The sequence below is a fragment of the Choloepus didactylus genome, chromosome X, assembly GCF_015220235.1.
Source record: "Choloepus didactylus isolate mChoDid1 chromosome X, mChoDid1.pri, whole genome shotgun sequence".
NCBI lineage: Eukaryota > Metazoa > Chordata > Mammalia > Pilosa > Megalonychidae > Choloepus > Choloepus didactylus.
The window spans coordinates 85664847-85678040 of record NC_051334.1 but is presented as its reverse complement, the minus strand read 5'-3'; the positions used below and the strand labels follow the sequence as shown (position 1 = coordinate 85678040).

The 13194-nt window shown below is 42.2% G+C and overlaps 1 protein-coding gene and 1 pseudogene across 1 annotated transcript in view; one reads left to right on the top strand and one right to left on the bottom strand.

Moving 5' to 3' along the window:
* Window positions 1-13194, top strand: part of LOC119522684 (transcriptional regulator ATRX-like) — a gene marked incomplete at its 3' end in the record, with an annotated part of 138311 nt that overhangs the window by 44715 nt on the left and 80402 nt on the right. The window lies entirely within an intron of this gene.
* LOC119523240 lies at window positions 6214-8339 on the bottom strand (annotated as a pseudogene).

Below are 13194 nucleotides of genomic sequence, written 5' to 3'. Positions count from 1 at the left end.
CGAATCTATATCTTTTAATTGGGGAGTTTAATCCATTTACATTCAACGTTATAACCGTGAAGGCATTTCTTGAATCAGCCATCTTATCCTTTGGTTTATGTTTGTCATATTTTTCCCCTCTGTCTATTAATATCCTTTATTGTACCCATACTGAATCTCTTTAGTACTGAACCTTTCTCCAAGTCTCTCTGTCCTTTCTTTGTTTCTCTGTCTGTAGGGCTCTCTTTAGTATCTCCAGTATGGCAGGTCTCTTGTTAGCAAATTCTCTCAGCATTTGTTTGTCTGTGAAAAATTTAAGCTCTCCGTCAAATTTGAAGGAGAGCTTTGCTGGATAAAGTATTCTTGGCTGGAAATTTTTCTCACTCAGAATATTAAATATATCGTGCCACTGCCTTCTCACCTCCATGGTGGCTGCTGAGTAGTCACTACTTAGTCTTATGCTGTTTCCTTTGTATGTGGTGAATTGCTTTTCTCTTGCTGCTTTCAGAACTTGCTCCTTCTCTTCTATGTTTGACAGTGTGATCAGAATATGTCTCGGAGTGGGTTTATTTGGATTTATTCTATTTGGAGTTGGCTGAGCATTTATGATTTGTGTATTTATGTTGTTTAGAAGATTTGGGAAGTTTTCCCCAACAATTTCTTTGAATACTCTTCCTAGACCTTTACCCTTTTCTTCCCCTTCTGGGACACCAATGAGTCTTATATTTGGACGTTTCATATTATCTATCATATCCCTGAGGTCCATTTTGATTTTTTCAATTTTTTTCCCCATTCTTTCTTTTATGCTTTCATTTTCCATTCTGTCATCTTCCATGTCACTGATTCGTTGTTCAACTTCCTCTAGTCTTGTACTATGAGTGTCCAGAATCTTTTTAATTTGGTCAGCAGTTTCTTTAATTTGCATAAGATCATCCATTTTTTTATTTAGTCTTGCAATGTCTTCTTTATGCTCTTCTAGGGTCTTCTTGATTTCCTTTATCTCCCGTACTATGGTCTCATTGTTCATCTTTCGTTCTTTGAGTAGCTGCTCTAGGTGCTGTGTCTCTTCTGAGCTTTTGATTTGGGTGCTTGGGCTTGGGTTATCCATATCGTCTGGTTTTTTCATATGCTTTATAATTTTCTGTTGTTTTTGGCCTCTTGGCATTTGCTGAACTTGATAGGGTTCTTTTAGGATTTGTAGACCAATTGAAGTCCTTATCTCTAATTTATCAGATCTACAGCTTCGTGGAGTACAGTTTCTCTAACTAACCAACAGGTGGCATCCACGAGCCACCTGTTCTCCACAAGCCAGTTTTCCCCTGCTTAGCCTTTTTGGTGAGTGGGGGAGTGAGTCTTGTGGGGTCCAATTGGTGTTCCAAGCTTGCGTGTGTAGTTGGTGTTGCCTGCCCTGTATATGGGGCGTGTTTCTGGGCAGTCAGGGAGGGGAGGTGGCCCTAACAATCAAATCTACCTGGTGATCCTAGAGTTTTAAAGCTGCTTCAATAGTCTAATCCTTCGGTTCAGTCCTGCCACAGTTTGTCTCTGCCACTGACCCAGAAGTCCTTGGTATTGGCGTATGGCTCCTGAGACTTGCAAGTGGGCCCCTCTTCCAGGCCGTGCACCCCGGGTCCTCTGTTGAGGGATGACTGTGCTATGTCACAGGTGAGTGCCGTCCCCCCAGGGCAGTTCTGGGCTGCTGGGCTGTGTAGGGAGGCTCCCAGTCTGCTGAAACGATGGCTGAATGGGGCTTTGTTAATTCACACTGCTCCACCTTCCGAACTCTGGGACAATCAGCTGAGGTTGCAGGGAAGGCTAATGTCCACGCCCTGTTTTGTGGTATGTGCCTGTTATTTGAAGCACTTCCGTCACACTGGGTTGTCTGGGGCAGCTCTGGGCTATGTGGCTGGCGATGGGCAGGAGTGTTTCCTGTCCACCAGGATGATGGCTGTGAGCGGACACCCCCCTTTTCTTGGGAAGTTGTGGTGTTTAGTGAATTTTCTCAGCCACTGGATTATTGCCTTTTGTCTCAGAGCTCTCTTAGTTCTGCTCTTGACTTGACCTGCCCAAATTGCAAGTCTTTGAAGCTTTCTCTATTGGGCTTCTTAGAGTAATTGTTTTAGAAAAAGAAAAAAGATTAAAAGAAAAACAAAAAAAAAAAAACGGGCCCTCCTCAGAGATCTAATGGGTTATTGAAATGCTAAGAGACAACGCAACCAGGGCCATTAAGGAAAGGTCCACAGGGCAGAGAGATCAGCTTTTCTTCGGGATTTGCATATGCGCCTCAGGGCCTGAGCTCTGCCCTTCCCCTTTCTATGTTCACCAGAACTCCAAAAATCCTCTGCTTTTATTTTGGAGTTTTTCGTGTTGTTTTTTTTCTATGCCTGTCTCCTCTCTGCTGGGCTGGCTGCTCCCAGATTCTCTGGTGTCTGGTCTCAGTCTATCTGTGGTTGGAGTTTGGATCAGTAGAATGAGTTTCCGATAAGGGCTGCCACTGCAGTTCTCCCTTCTCCTTCCCGGAGCTGACAGCCCTTCCTCCCACGGGACTGAGCCTGGCAGGGAGGGGCGCGGGTCCCGTGGCCGCAAAAACTTACAGATTTCGCTGATCTCAGCAGTTCGACATTTTCATGAGTGTTGTATGAAGTATGCCCAAAGTCAGATTGCTCTGTGGTGTCCAGTCCACGCAGTTCCTGGCTTTCTACCTACTTTCCTGGAGGAGTAACTAAAACATACAGCTCACCAGTCTGCCATCTTGCCCCGCCTCCACAGGATTACCTCTGATCTCTTTTTTAGCTTCTTAAACAGTTGCTGTATGGGGTAGTGCTGACATTCATAGCTGCCAAACTCTGGCTCTGAGTGTCAGGTGTCAGACAGATAACCCGAAGTTCCAGTGACCAGCTAGGTTTTACACAGAGCTCAGCATCTCAGAATTTATAAGTCACTATTACAACTCAGGAATAGATGTGACTGCTGTAAGAGCTTACAATCTAGGAACCTTACAGTAAACCTTCTCCTGATAACCTATTCTCTTAGAGTTTGCACTTTATAGTTAGTCCATATTAGTGAGGCATTATGATGTTTGTCTTTTTGTTTCTGGCTTATTTCATTCAACACCATCATCAAGGTCCGTTTACCTAGTTGCATACCTCACAACTTCATTCCTTCTTGCAGCCGCTCAGTATTCCATTGTGTGCATACACTTACAGTTCACCATTCTGTTCATTAGTCAGTGTACCCTTAGGCCGCCTCCATCCATCAGAAATCGTGAATACTGCCGCCATAAACACCACTGTGCAAATGTCCATTTGTACCCTTGCTCTCAGTTTTTCCAAGTATATATGCAATAATGGGGTTGTAGGACCTTATGGCAACCCTATGCTTAGCTTCCTGTCAAACCACCACAGTGCCCTCCAAATGGTCTGCCCATTCTACTTCCTCATCAGTGGTAAATAGGTACATCCCTCTCTCCATTTTCTGCAGCAATTGCATCCTATGTTTATTTTTTAAACAGTTTTATTCACACACCATACAATCTATTCTAATGAAAAAATCAGTGGTTCCATCACATAATTATGCATTTGCCACCATATAGCTTCTATTTCATTGATCAGAATTTTTCAGTTCTTGTTTTTCTGGTTCTTGCAATGTTTTCTTGATGCTTTGTTTCTTCTTCTGATCCTTTGCCCTGACCTCAATCATCTTGGCCAATTTCTAGGACAGTACAGCACTTCCTAGGAACAATGGAGTAAGGGCCAAAATCACTGTTGTAAGGAAGCCATATGGGTCCTTTGCAGCTCATTCCACAACATATTCAGCCAAGCCTTTATATCAGTCATCTTTTTAGCAGTCTTAGGAAAACTTATGTTTGAGTCTTGATCTCTAACTTTGTCCTGAGATTATTAGAGAGCCAATCACAATTTTAGATGACCCTTGATATCTTCTAAATTTGTCATACCGGAAATAGGAAGTGAAATCTTCTCTTTTAATGTAGGCATTTATAGTTATAAATTTCCCTCTGAGCTATGCTTCCTATAGGTTTTAGTATATTGTGTTTTCATACATCTCACTATATATTCTGATTACCCTTGTAGTTTCTTCTTTGACCCTTTGGTTATTTCAGAGTGTGATGTTTTATTCCTACATTTTTGAATTTTCAATTATTTCTTTGGTTATGGTTTTCTAGTTCCATTCCATTGTGTTTGGAAAAGATACTTTGCATGACTTCAGACTTTTCAAAGTTATTGAGACTTATTTTGTGTCATAATATATTATCTGTCCTGGACAAGTTTCCATGTGCACTAGAGAGGAATGTGTATTCTGCTTTTATTGGGTGGAATGTTTTATTAATGCCTGTTTGGTCTAGTTGATTTATGGTGTTGTTCAAATCCTGTTTCCTCATTTATCTTCTGTTTAGTCACATTCTATCCATTATTGAAAGTGGGTTTTGAAGTTTCCTATTATTATTGTAGAATAATCAATTTATCTCTTAATTCTGTCATTTTTTTTCCTGAGTATCTTAAAAAAAATTTTTTTTTAATTAGAGAAGCTGTAGGTTTACAAAACAATCATGTAAAAGATACAGGGTTCCCATATATCTCCCCTTCACCATTATTAACTCCTTGCATTAGTATGGTACCTTTCTTACAACTGATGAAAGAATATTAGAATTGTACTATTAACTATAGTCTGTAGTTTACACTAGGGTGTATTTTTTTTTCTTATATACCACCCCATTAGCACATTGGAGTCATGTGGTACATTATAATTTATGAAAGAGCATTTTCATAATTGTACTGTAGTCCATCATTTGCCATTGAGTCCACTATGTTGCACAGTTTTGTTTTCTATTTTAATTTTTATTCTAGTAACATATGAACGACCTAAATCTTCCCCTTTTAACTACATTCACATGTTATTAAGCACTAAGTACATTCACAATGTTGGGCTACCATTACCACCATCCATCCAAAATTTTACAATCAACCCAAATAGAAATTCCGTACAAGTTAAGCATTAATTCCCCATTCCCTATCTCCAACCCATCTCCTGATAACCTATTTTCTAGATTCTAGCTCTGAGTTTGCTAATTCTCATTATTCATATCATTGAGATCATACAGTATTTGTTCTGTGTCTGGCTTATTTCACTCAACATAATGTCTTTAAGGTTCATTCATGCTGTCACATGAACTAGCACTTCATTCCTTTTAAATGCGGAATAATATTCCGTTGTATGTATATACCACATTTTGTTTAGCCATTCATTGGTTGATGGACACTTGAATTGCTTCCATTGTTTCTTTGGTTTTGTTTTCATAATTGGGTAAATTGGTTAATAATGAATGAAATTTTAAAAACACATCGTTACAATGACATTTAATAACCAAGGGCCAAGTGAATGTTCCCCAAATAGTTGCCACTGAAATTCTTCCAGAGAGCAAAATCGTTTTCTTCCCAGTGCAGGAACTGCTTAATGGTTGCAAATCCCCTAGATGTTCCTTTAGCCAAAGTCTCCCCAAATTCAGTCAACTGCACACATATACAAATTAATTTTTACAGCTTCCCATTGATATTGTCCTTTTTATTTTAAATAAAACAAACATAACAGAACGTATAAATCTCAACAAACATTTTCCCCTCAAAGGCATTACATAGCTAGTTCCAACAAAGCTACCACTCTTGGAGCCATTATTTGGAACCCCTCCTTGGGGAAAGGCTTTCAGTGGTAGCTTACAAGCCACATTAAAGAAAATATCCTTCCAAATGTTGGGCTGTTTAAAAACACAAACAAAACACACACTCGAAGGATGACACTGAGAATTTAAAAAAAAAAAAAAGAAAGAAGAAAGTGCTGCAGCTCTCCTGGAGGCTCCCTAAAGACCTCCAGCAAGTTCTCGGCCACAGCATCATGGCTACAGAAACAGGTAGCCTCCCAAGACAGCTATTTTCAATGGGATGGCATTCATTTGGATAGAAAAGTACTGTCTGTTAAAAAAAAAAATCAGCCACACTTCTTAATAGTCACACTTGCACCTGATTAAAAAAATACAACAACACTCACACATGGTTCTTGTATGAATTCTAATTAAAGAGACATTATATTCAAAATTATAGCACTCATAGTGATAATTTTTAGGACTCTAACATCTTCTTTGCTACTTAGGGGGTACAGAGGGTGCAGCTGTTTACCTGAATGTTTTCTTAAATCAGTGATGACTACCACTCTAATTTTCCTCTGTTACGGGTTACTGACCATGTCACATGTCCCAGACTTCCTTTGCCAACGCACATTAATTACAAGGGGGTCACCCCCAAAGTCTCGGGGTGAATTGGGAAAGGGCCGGTTAAATGAGGCCACAGGCCAATCCTTGGTAAAAGTCTGTAGCTTTCCCAATACATCTTTTTATTGAGCACTTCCATTTTTTCCTGTGCTCCTCTGCCATCTCACTCGGCTCTATCTGCTTGATTTTGGCCACGTGCACCTCGTTCATTTGTATCAACTGCAGCTGTAAGATGGACATTTGCTGGTGGTGTTCTTCCTCGTGCATCTTTTTTAAAGCCCCTTCCTGAGAAGTTTTGCTCCTGTAATTTTTATTGGCTGTTACTCTGACAGCTGAACACAAGAGCTCCGGTTGAGAGGTCCCCTCACATACCAGAAAATGTATGAACTCTTTCTCATCATGGCACATTTCTCTATTTGCAACAGCAAATGATTCTTGGGCCGCAGCGTCCAGGTGGTATTCGAGTTCTTCTTCTGGAGGGTTCTGCAGGAAGTAGAGCTGCTCGGGCAGCAGGCTGGCAATCTTCTCCTTTCCCAGGACGTGGGTACTCAGAAGTGGACTGACGCTCCGTTTCACTTTCTCTCTCCTCTCGTGAGCCATTATTTTTTTGGTCCGAGCCTTGATGTTCTCCCAGCACTTCTTCAGCTGTTTGAAATCCTGCAGGGACACACTTGACTGGGAGTTGTATTCATGGGCAAGGGTTTGCCAGGTGTGTTGCTGGAGTGCAATAGTTCACGCATCACTTTTTTTGCATTCAAGCACATATTTGTACTTTTCTACTAAAGCGAGCAAGACGCTCTTTTCCAACTCTGAGAAGTATTTGGCAGGTTTTATAATTTCGTAGTTTTGCGTTTTCCACTGTATTTCTACTGGCCGTTATCTAATCTGCAGCGGCGGCGCGGTGGCCGCGAGGGCTGCGAGGGCGGCGCAGGCTCTGGAGCGCCAGGCAGTGGTGGCTATGTGTCCCTGGCTGGCCAAGCCCCGCTGCGTGTGCCGCGGCCACACAGCCCCAAGCCACTGCCGCCGCCGGTTGGTGGGCGCCCCCCATTGATATTATAGTGATATGGGAGGCTGAATCTTCCCTGCCATGTGGGGTTTCACTGCCAGTCACTATTCTCAGAAGTTCCTTGAAGAGGACACTCAGTGGTGTATAGGTACAGTGTCCATCAGACTCCTCTTAAGACATGAGGACTCTGACAGGGAAGAGTAGGCTTCTTGGGAGATCAGGAGATTGGGAGAGTTCTAAACTGTAGTTCCACTATCCATTGTCCAGTCTGATGAAGACAATTCTGAGGGGTGGGGCTGGCCTGGACCATGGCTTGGTGGTAGATGTTGGGATGTGGTGCAGGCCTGGACAGTATTCATGAGAGGTTGTGTGGATCCTGGAGGTCTTTGCTTGCCACCTGTACAGGTGTCCTAATGATTCCTTAGGGTGCAACTTTGTGTTTTAGTCCGATTGAACTTGGGGGATGGTGGTGGTTTGGAACCTGGAGAGTATGGGCGATTCCCAGACCAGGTCTCTGACTGCTCTGCTGGGGTGCCTGAAAGGGGCTGAGTTTCAGTTTCTTTCAGGATTCTGGCAAGTCTGGATGGGGATCTGAGCAAATCTCTTGCCTGGTGCCAGGATGCTGACTTTGGAGTCCTTCGCCAGTCTATTTGTGATAGGCTCTAGTCTGGAATTTGAGTTTACATCTGGATACTTGGCCCCTTCTTGGAGATTTAGGTCCTGGTCCAGGCTAAGCTTTTTGGAGTCAAGTTGGGGAATGACATGGGAGCAAACATCAGGCTTGTCTTTTATCAACTGGACAATGAGGTCAAGGTCCTGGCTAAAGTGGTTGGATGCCAGCTGTGGGGAGTCAGGGATATCTACTTCCTGTGATTTATTTTGTCCATGAGGAGAGAAGAAGCTCAGTCCAGGTGTTTTCATGGGAGACACTGCAGAGCGGATGGATCTCACAGCATGTAACTTGACAGGAGGTTGACTTGTGGGAATAGGGTCCAGTTCAGATCTCTTCTTGGTTCTGTGGACAGGCATCAGCCTGCAAGGATGTCTAAGGTAGTCACAAGACTCTGTCAATTCCATCCAGTTTTGCTACTGCTTCCTTTGGGGTCTCCAGGGAAATATCATGAGTAGAATGGAAATATCTTGAGTAGAATATCTGCTCTTCTTGTCTTTGTTCCCTGTGTCAGTTTTTGTTAAAGGATATTGGGGTCTGGATATCTGGGGGTTTCTGTGGTTCCAGGTTCTCCTTGTCTTTGTTATTTGAACCCAAAGGGTGGAGGATGAGGGTCTGAGCCCAGCACTTCATGAGACACCTCATGCTTCTTCTTGTGTGCCCAGAGGCCCCACAGTCCTTGCACTTTCCCCTGGCATCCTTCTCTGCTGGTGTGGGAGCCCTCTGCCCCACTGGTCCTTCTGTAACTTCATGTTCTGGGCTGTATGTGGTCTGTGGAGCTGAGGCTGTCTCTAATGATCTGCCTTCTGCCTAATCTTGAGGCTTCAGATCAGTCTTCCTCATGTATTAATTTTTAGATTTCCTGAAATCCAGCTGTGAGCCTGGTGCCTACCAGTAGATCTCAGTTAGGCACATGCTGGGCAAACCCCGCTGGAAGTCATGCAGCTTCAAGGATCCTTGTGGAAAGGTCAGCGAGGAAAGTTTCCTTCTCAGGACAACCTTTATGCTTGCTGAGGAAGCTGACACACCTGTCTCCTGGATCGTGGGCACACGCCGACTCAGGTCTCCTGCCTCTCAACTTGGGGCAGCTAAAATAAGAATGGAGGAAACAGGCAGGAAGAAGTTGATAAACACTTGAGGAAGCTGGGTACATGGTCATGAAGACTGACAAGATTTTCCCGAGCTGTGGGTGCCTCCTCTGTGGATCCCGCAGGGACAAAGCTGGAGCCTCACTGTGGAGGCAGCACCAGGGTCCAGGGAACTGAACACTGAGATGTTTCCAGGGCAGTCTGACTCATCAAGGATTGGAAAAAGGAGATTCCAGCACCTGCTGGAGGGAGCACCCTTTCCTGTCCTCTGACCGAATCCCTGAGACTGGGCTGAGATTCCTCAAAGCCAGTGGCCTAGCTGGGTGAAGTGGACTCTTCAGCACAGTCAACAAGGAAGACCTCGGGATGGAAGGATCTGCAGAAGGAACCGGAGTGGGGGAATCTCCACTCCAGGCCTAGTTTCGTCTCACTTCCATCTTTTGGCAATTCTGAATAATGCCGCTGTGAATATCGGTGTGCAGGTATCAGGCATCCGAGTCCCTGCTTTCAGTTCTTTCAGGTTTATACCTAGTAGAGGGATTTCCATGTCTTATGGTAATTCTATACTTAGCTTTCCGAGGGACTGCCGAGTTCTGCTCAAATTGTTGGTACCATTATACATTCCCACCAGCAATGAATGAGTGTTGCTATTTCCCTACATCCTCTCCAACACTTGTAATTTTCTGTTTTGTAAATAGTAGACATTCTAGTGGATGTGAAATGGTATCTCACTGAGGTTTTGATTTTCTTTCCTTCATGGCTAGTGATGTTGAGCATCTTTTCATGTGCTTTTTAGCCATTTGTATATCCTCTTTGGAGAAATGTCTCTTCAAATCTTTTGCCCTTTTTTAAATTGGGTTTTTTTGTCTTTTTATTTTTGAGTTGTAGGATTTCTTTATGTTTTCTGGATAGTAATCCTTATTGGATATGTGGTTTCCAAATATTTTCTTCCATTGAGCAGGTTGTCTTTTCAATTTCTCGATAAAATCTTTTGATGTACAAATGTTTTTAATTTTGATTAGGTCCCAGTTACTGTTTGTGCTTTGGGGGTAAAATCTAAGAAATCATTGCTTAACACAAGATCCTGAAGATGGTTTCCCTGCATTTTCTTTCAGGAGTTTTGTAATCCTTCTCTTATATTTGGGTCTTTGATCCATTTTGAGGTAATTTTTGTGAGATAGTGGTCCTCCTTCATTTTTTTATTCAATTTTATTGAGATGTATTCACATACCATGCAGTCATACAAAGCATACAATCAGTTCACAGTACCACCATATAGTTGTACATCCATCACCAAAATTAATGTTTAAATATTTTCATTCCCACACACACAAAAATAACAAGAAAAAAAATTAAAGTGAAAAAGAACAATTAAAGTAAAAAAGAACACTGAGTGCCTTTTTTTTTTGCCCCTGTTTTTCTACTCATCCATCCATACACTGGACAAAGGGGAGTGTGAGCCACATGGTTTTCCCAGTCATGTTGTCACCCCTCATAAGCTACATTGTTACACAATCATCTGCAAGATTCAGGGGTTCTGGGTTATAGTTTGATAGTTTCAGGTATTTACTGCTAGCTATTCCAATTCATTAGAACCTAAAAAGGGTTATCTATATTGTGCATAAGAGTGCCCACCAGAGTGACCTCTCGGCTCCTTTTGGAATCTCTCAGCCACTGAAACTTATTTCATTTCATTTCACATCCCCTTTTTGGTCAAGAAGATGTTCTCCGTCCCACAATGCTGGGTCTAGATTCCTCCATGGGAGTCATATTCCACGTTGCCAGGGATATTTACATCCCTGGGTGTCAGATCCCAAGTAAGAGGGAGGGCAGTGCTTTCACCAGCCAAGTTGGCTTAGCTAGAGAGAGAGGGCCACATCTGAGCAACAAAGAGGCATTCAGGAGGAAACACTTAGGCACAATTATAGGCAGGTGTAGCCTCTCGTTTGCAGCAAAAGTCTTCCCAAGGGCAAGTCCGATGATAGAGGGCTCAGCCCATCAAACCACCAGTCCTCGATGTCTGTCAGCACATTACAAACCATCAAGGTGGGGAAGCTTAAGTACCCTGCATTCTCGCCCAGCTCCTCAGGGGGGGCTCTACATATTTTTTTTCATGTTTTTTTTTAATTAACTATTAACTATATAAAAAAAATATAAAAAAATACAATAAGAAAAACATTTCAAACAAACCAAAACAAGGAAATAGAAAAAGACAATTAACCTAATATAACTACTTGACTTCCAACATGTTCCTACTCTATGCTAAGAAAGTAACCTAATATAGTAACATTTCTGTGAACTTGTTCCTACCATACCCACCAGAAATTAACAAATCTTAGTCATTCCTGGGCATTCCCAGAATGTTAAATTTGCCCACAATAGCTTATCTATTTTTTTATTCTTTTTATTGAAACATATTCACTTACCATGCAGTCATACAAAACAAAACATACATTCGTTTACAGTGCCATTGTATAGTTGTGCATTCATCAGCAAAATTAATCTTTGACATTTTCATCACCACACACACAAGAACAATGATAATAAAAATTAAAGTGAAAAAGAGCAATTAAAGCAAAAAAGAACATGGGTGCCCTTTTTTAAATTCTTCCCGCATTTTTCTACTCATCCATCCATAAACGAGACAAAGGGGGAGTATGGTCCACACGGCTTTCTCAATCACATTGTCACCCCTCATAAGCTACACTTTTATACAATTGTCTTCAAGATTCATGGGTTCTGAGTTGTAGTTTGATACTTTCAGGAATTTACTGCTAGCTATTCCAATTCATTAGAACCTAAAAAGGGTTGTCTGTATTGTGCATAAGAGTGCCCACCAGAATGACCTCTTCACTCCTTTTGGAATCTCTCTGCCACTGAAGCTTATATAATTTCCTTTCACATCCCGCTTTTGGTCAAGATGTTCTCCATCCCACGATGATGGGTCTACATTCCTTCCCAGGAGTCATATTCCACATTGCCAAGGAGATTTACTCCCCTGGGTGTCAGACCCCACATAGGGGGGAGGGCAGTGATTTCACCTGCCAACTTGGCTTAGCTAGAGAGAGAGGGTCACATCTGAGCAACAAAGAGGCACTCGGGAGGAGGCACTTAGGCAAAATTATAGGGAGTCCTAGCCTCTCCTTTGCAGCAACCGTCTTCCCAAGGGTAAATCCTATGGTAGAGGGCTCAACCCATCAAACCACCAGTCCCCTATGTCTGTGGTCATGTTAGCAACCATTGAGGTGGGGTAGGCCAATACCCCTGCATTCTCCACAGGCTCCTCAAGGGGGCTCTACATATTTTTTTTCTTTGTTTTTTTTTTTTTTTTTAACTTTCCTTTTTTTTAAATCAACTGTATGAAAAAAAAAAACAAACAAAAAAAACACATACAATAAAAGAACATTTCAAAGAGACCATAACAAGGGAGTAAGAAAAAGACAACTAACCTAAGATAACTGCTTTACTTCCAACCTGTTCCTACTTTACCCCAAGAAAGTTGCCTTTTTAATTTGGCCAACAGAACAGTTTCTTTTATTTCCATAAGATCTTCTGTTTTTTTATTTTCTCTTGCATTGTCTTCTTTATGCTCTTCTAGGGTGTTCTTTATGTCGCTTATATCCTGGGGCATGGTCTTTTTGATGTCCTTTAAATCCTTTGCCATGTTTTCGTTCCTCAGTTGTAGTTGTTTGATTAATTATGCCAAGTACTGTGTCTCTTCTGATATTTTGATTTGGGCGTTTGGAATTGGATTCTCCATATCATCTGGTTTTATCATATGCATTAAGATTTTCTGTTGTTTTTGGCCTCTTGGCATTTGCTTTGCTTGATAGGGTTCTTTCAAGTTGAAAAAAAAGATACCAGTCTAATTTTTCAGAAACACAGTTTGGTGGCGTACGTTTTAACTAACCAGCAGATGATGTCTGTGAGTCACCTATACCCCTCAAGTCAGTTCTCAGCCTTGTCCCCACGGTGTGTGGGGGAATGATTCTTGTGGGGTTCCGTTGGAGAACTCAGTTTGGGTGTGTTGCTGGAGCCGTTCGCCCTGATTGTGGGGCATTTGTCCGGGTGGCCAGGGAGGTAGGGCAGCTTTAATATTCAAATTCCCCAGGTTCCCGGAGATTCAAGGCCGCCGCAAGTCTAACCCTTCATTTCAGTTCAGCCCCCGACCCTC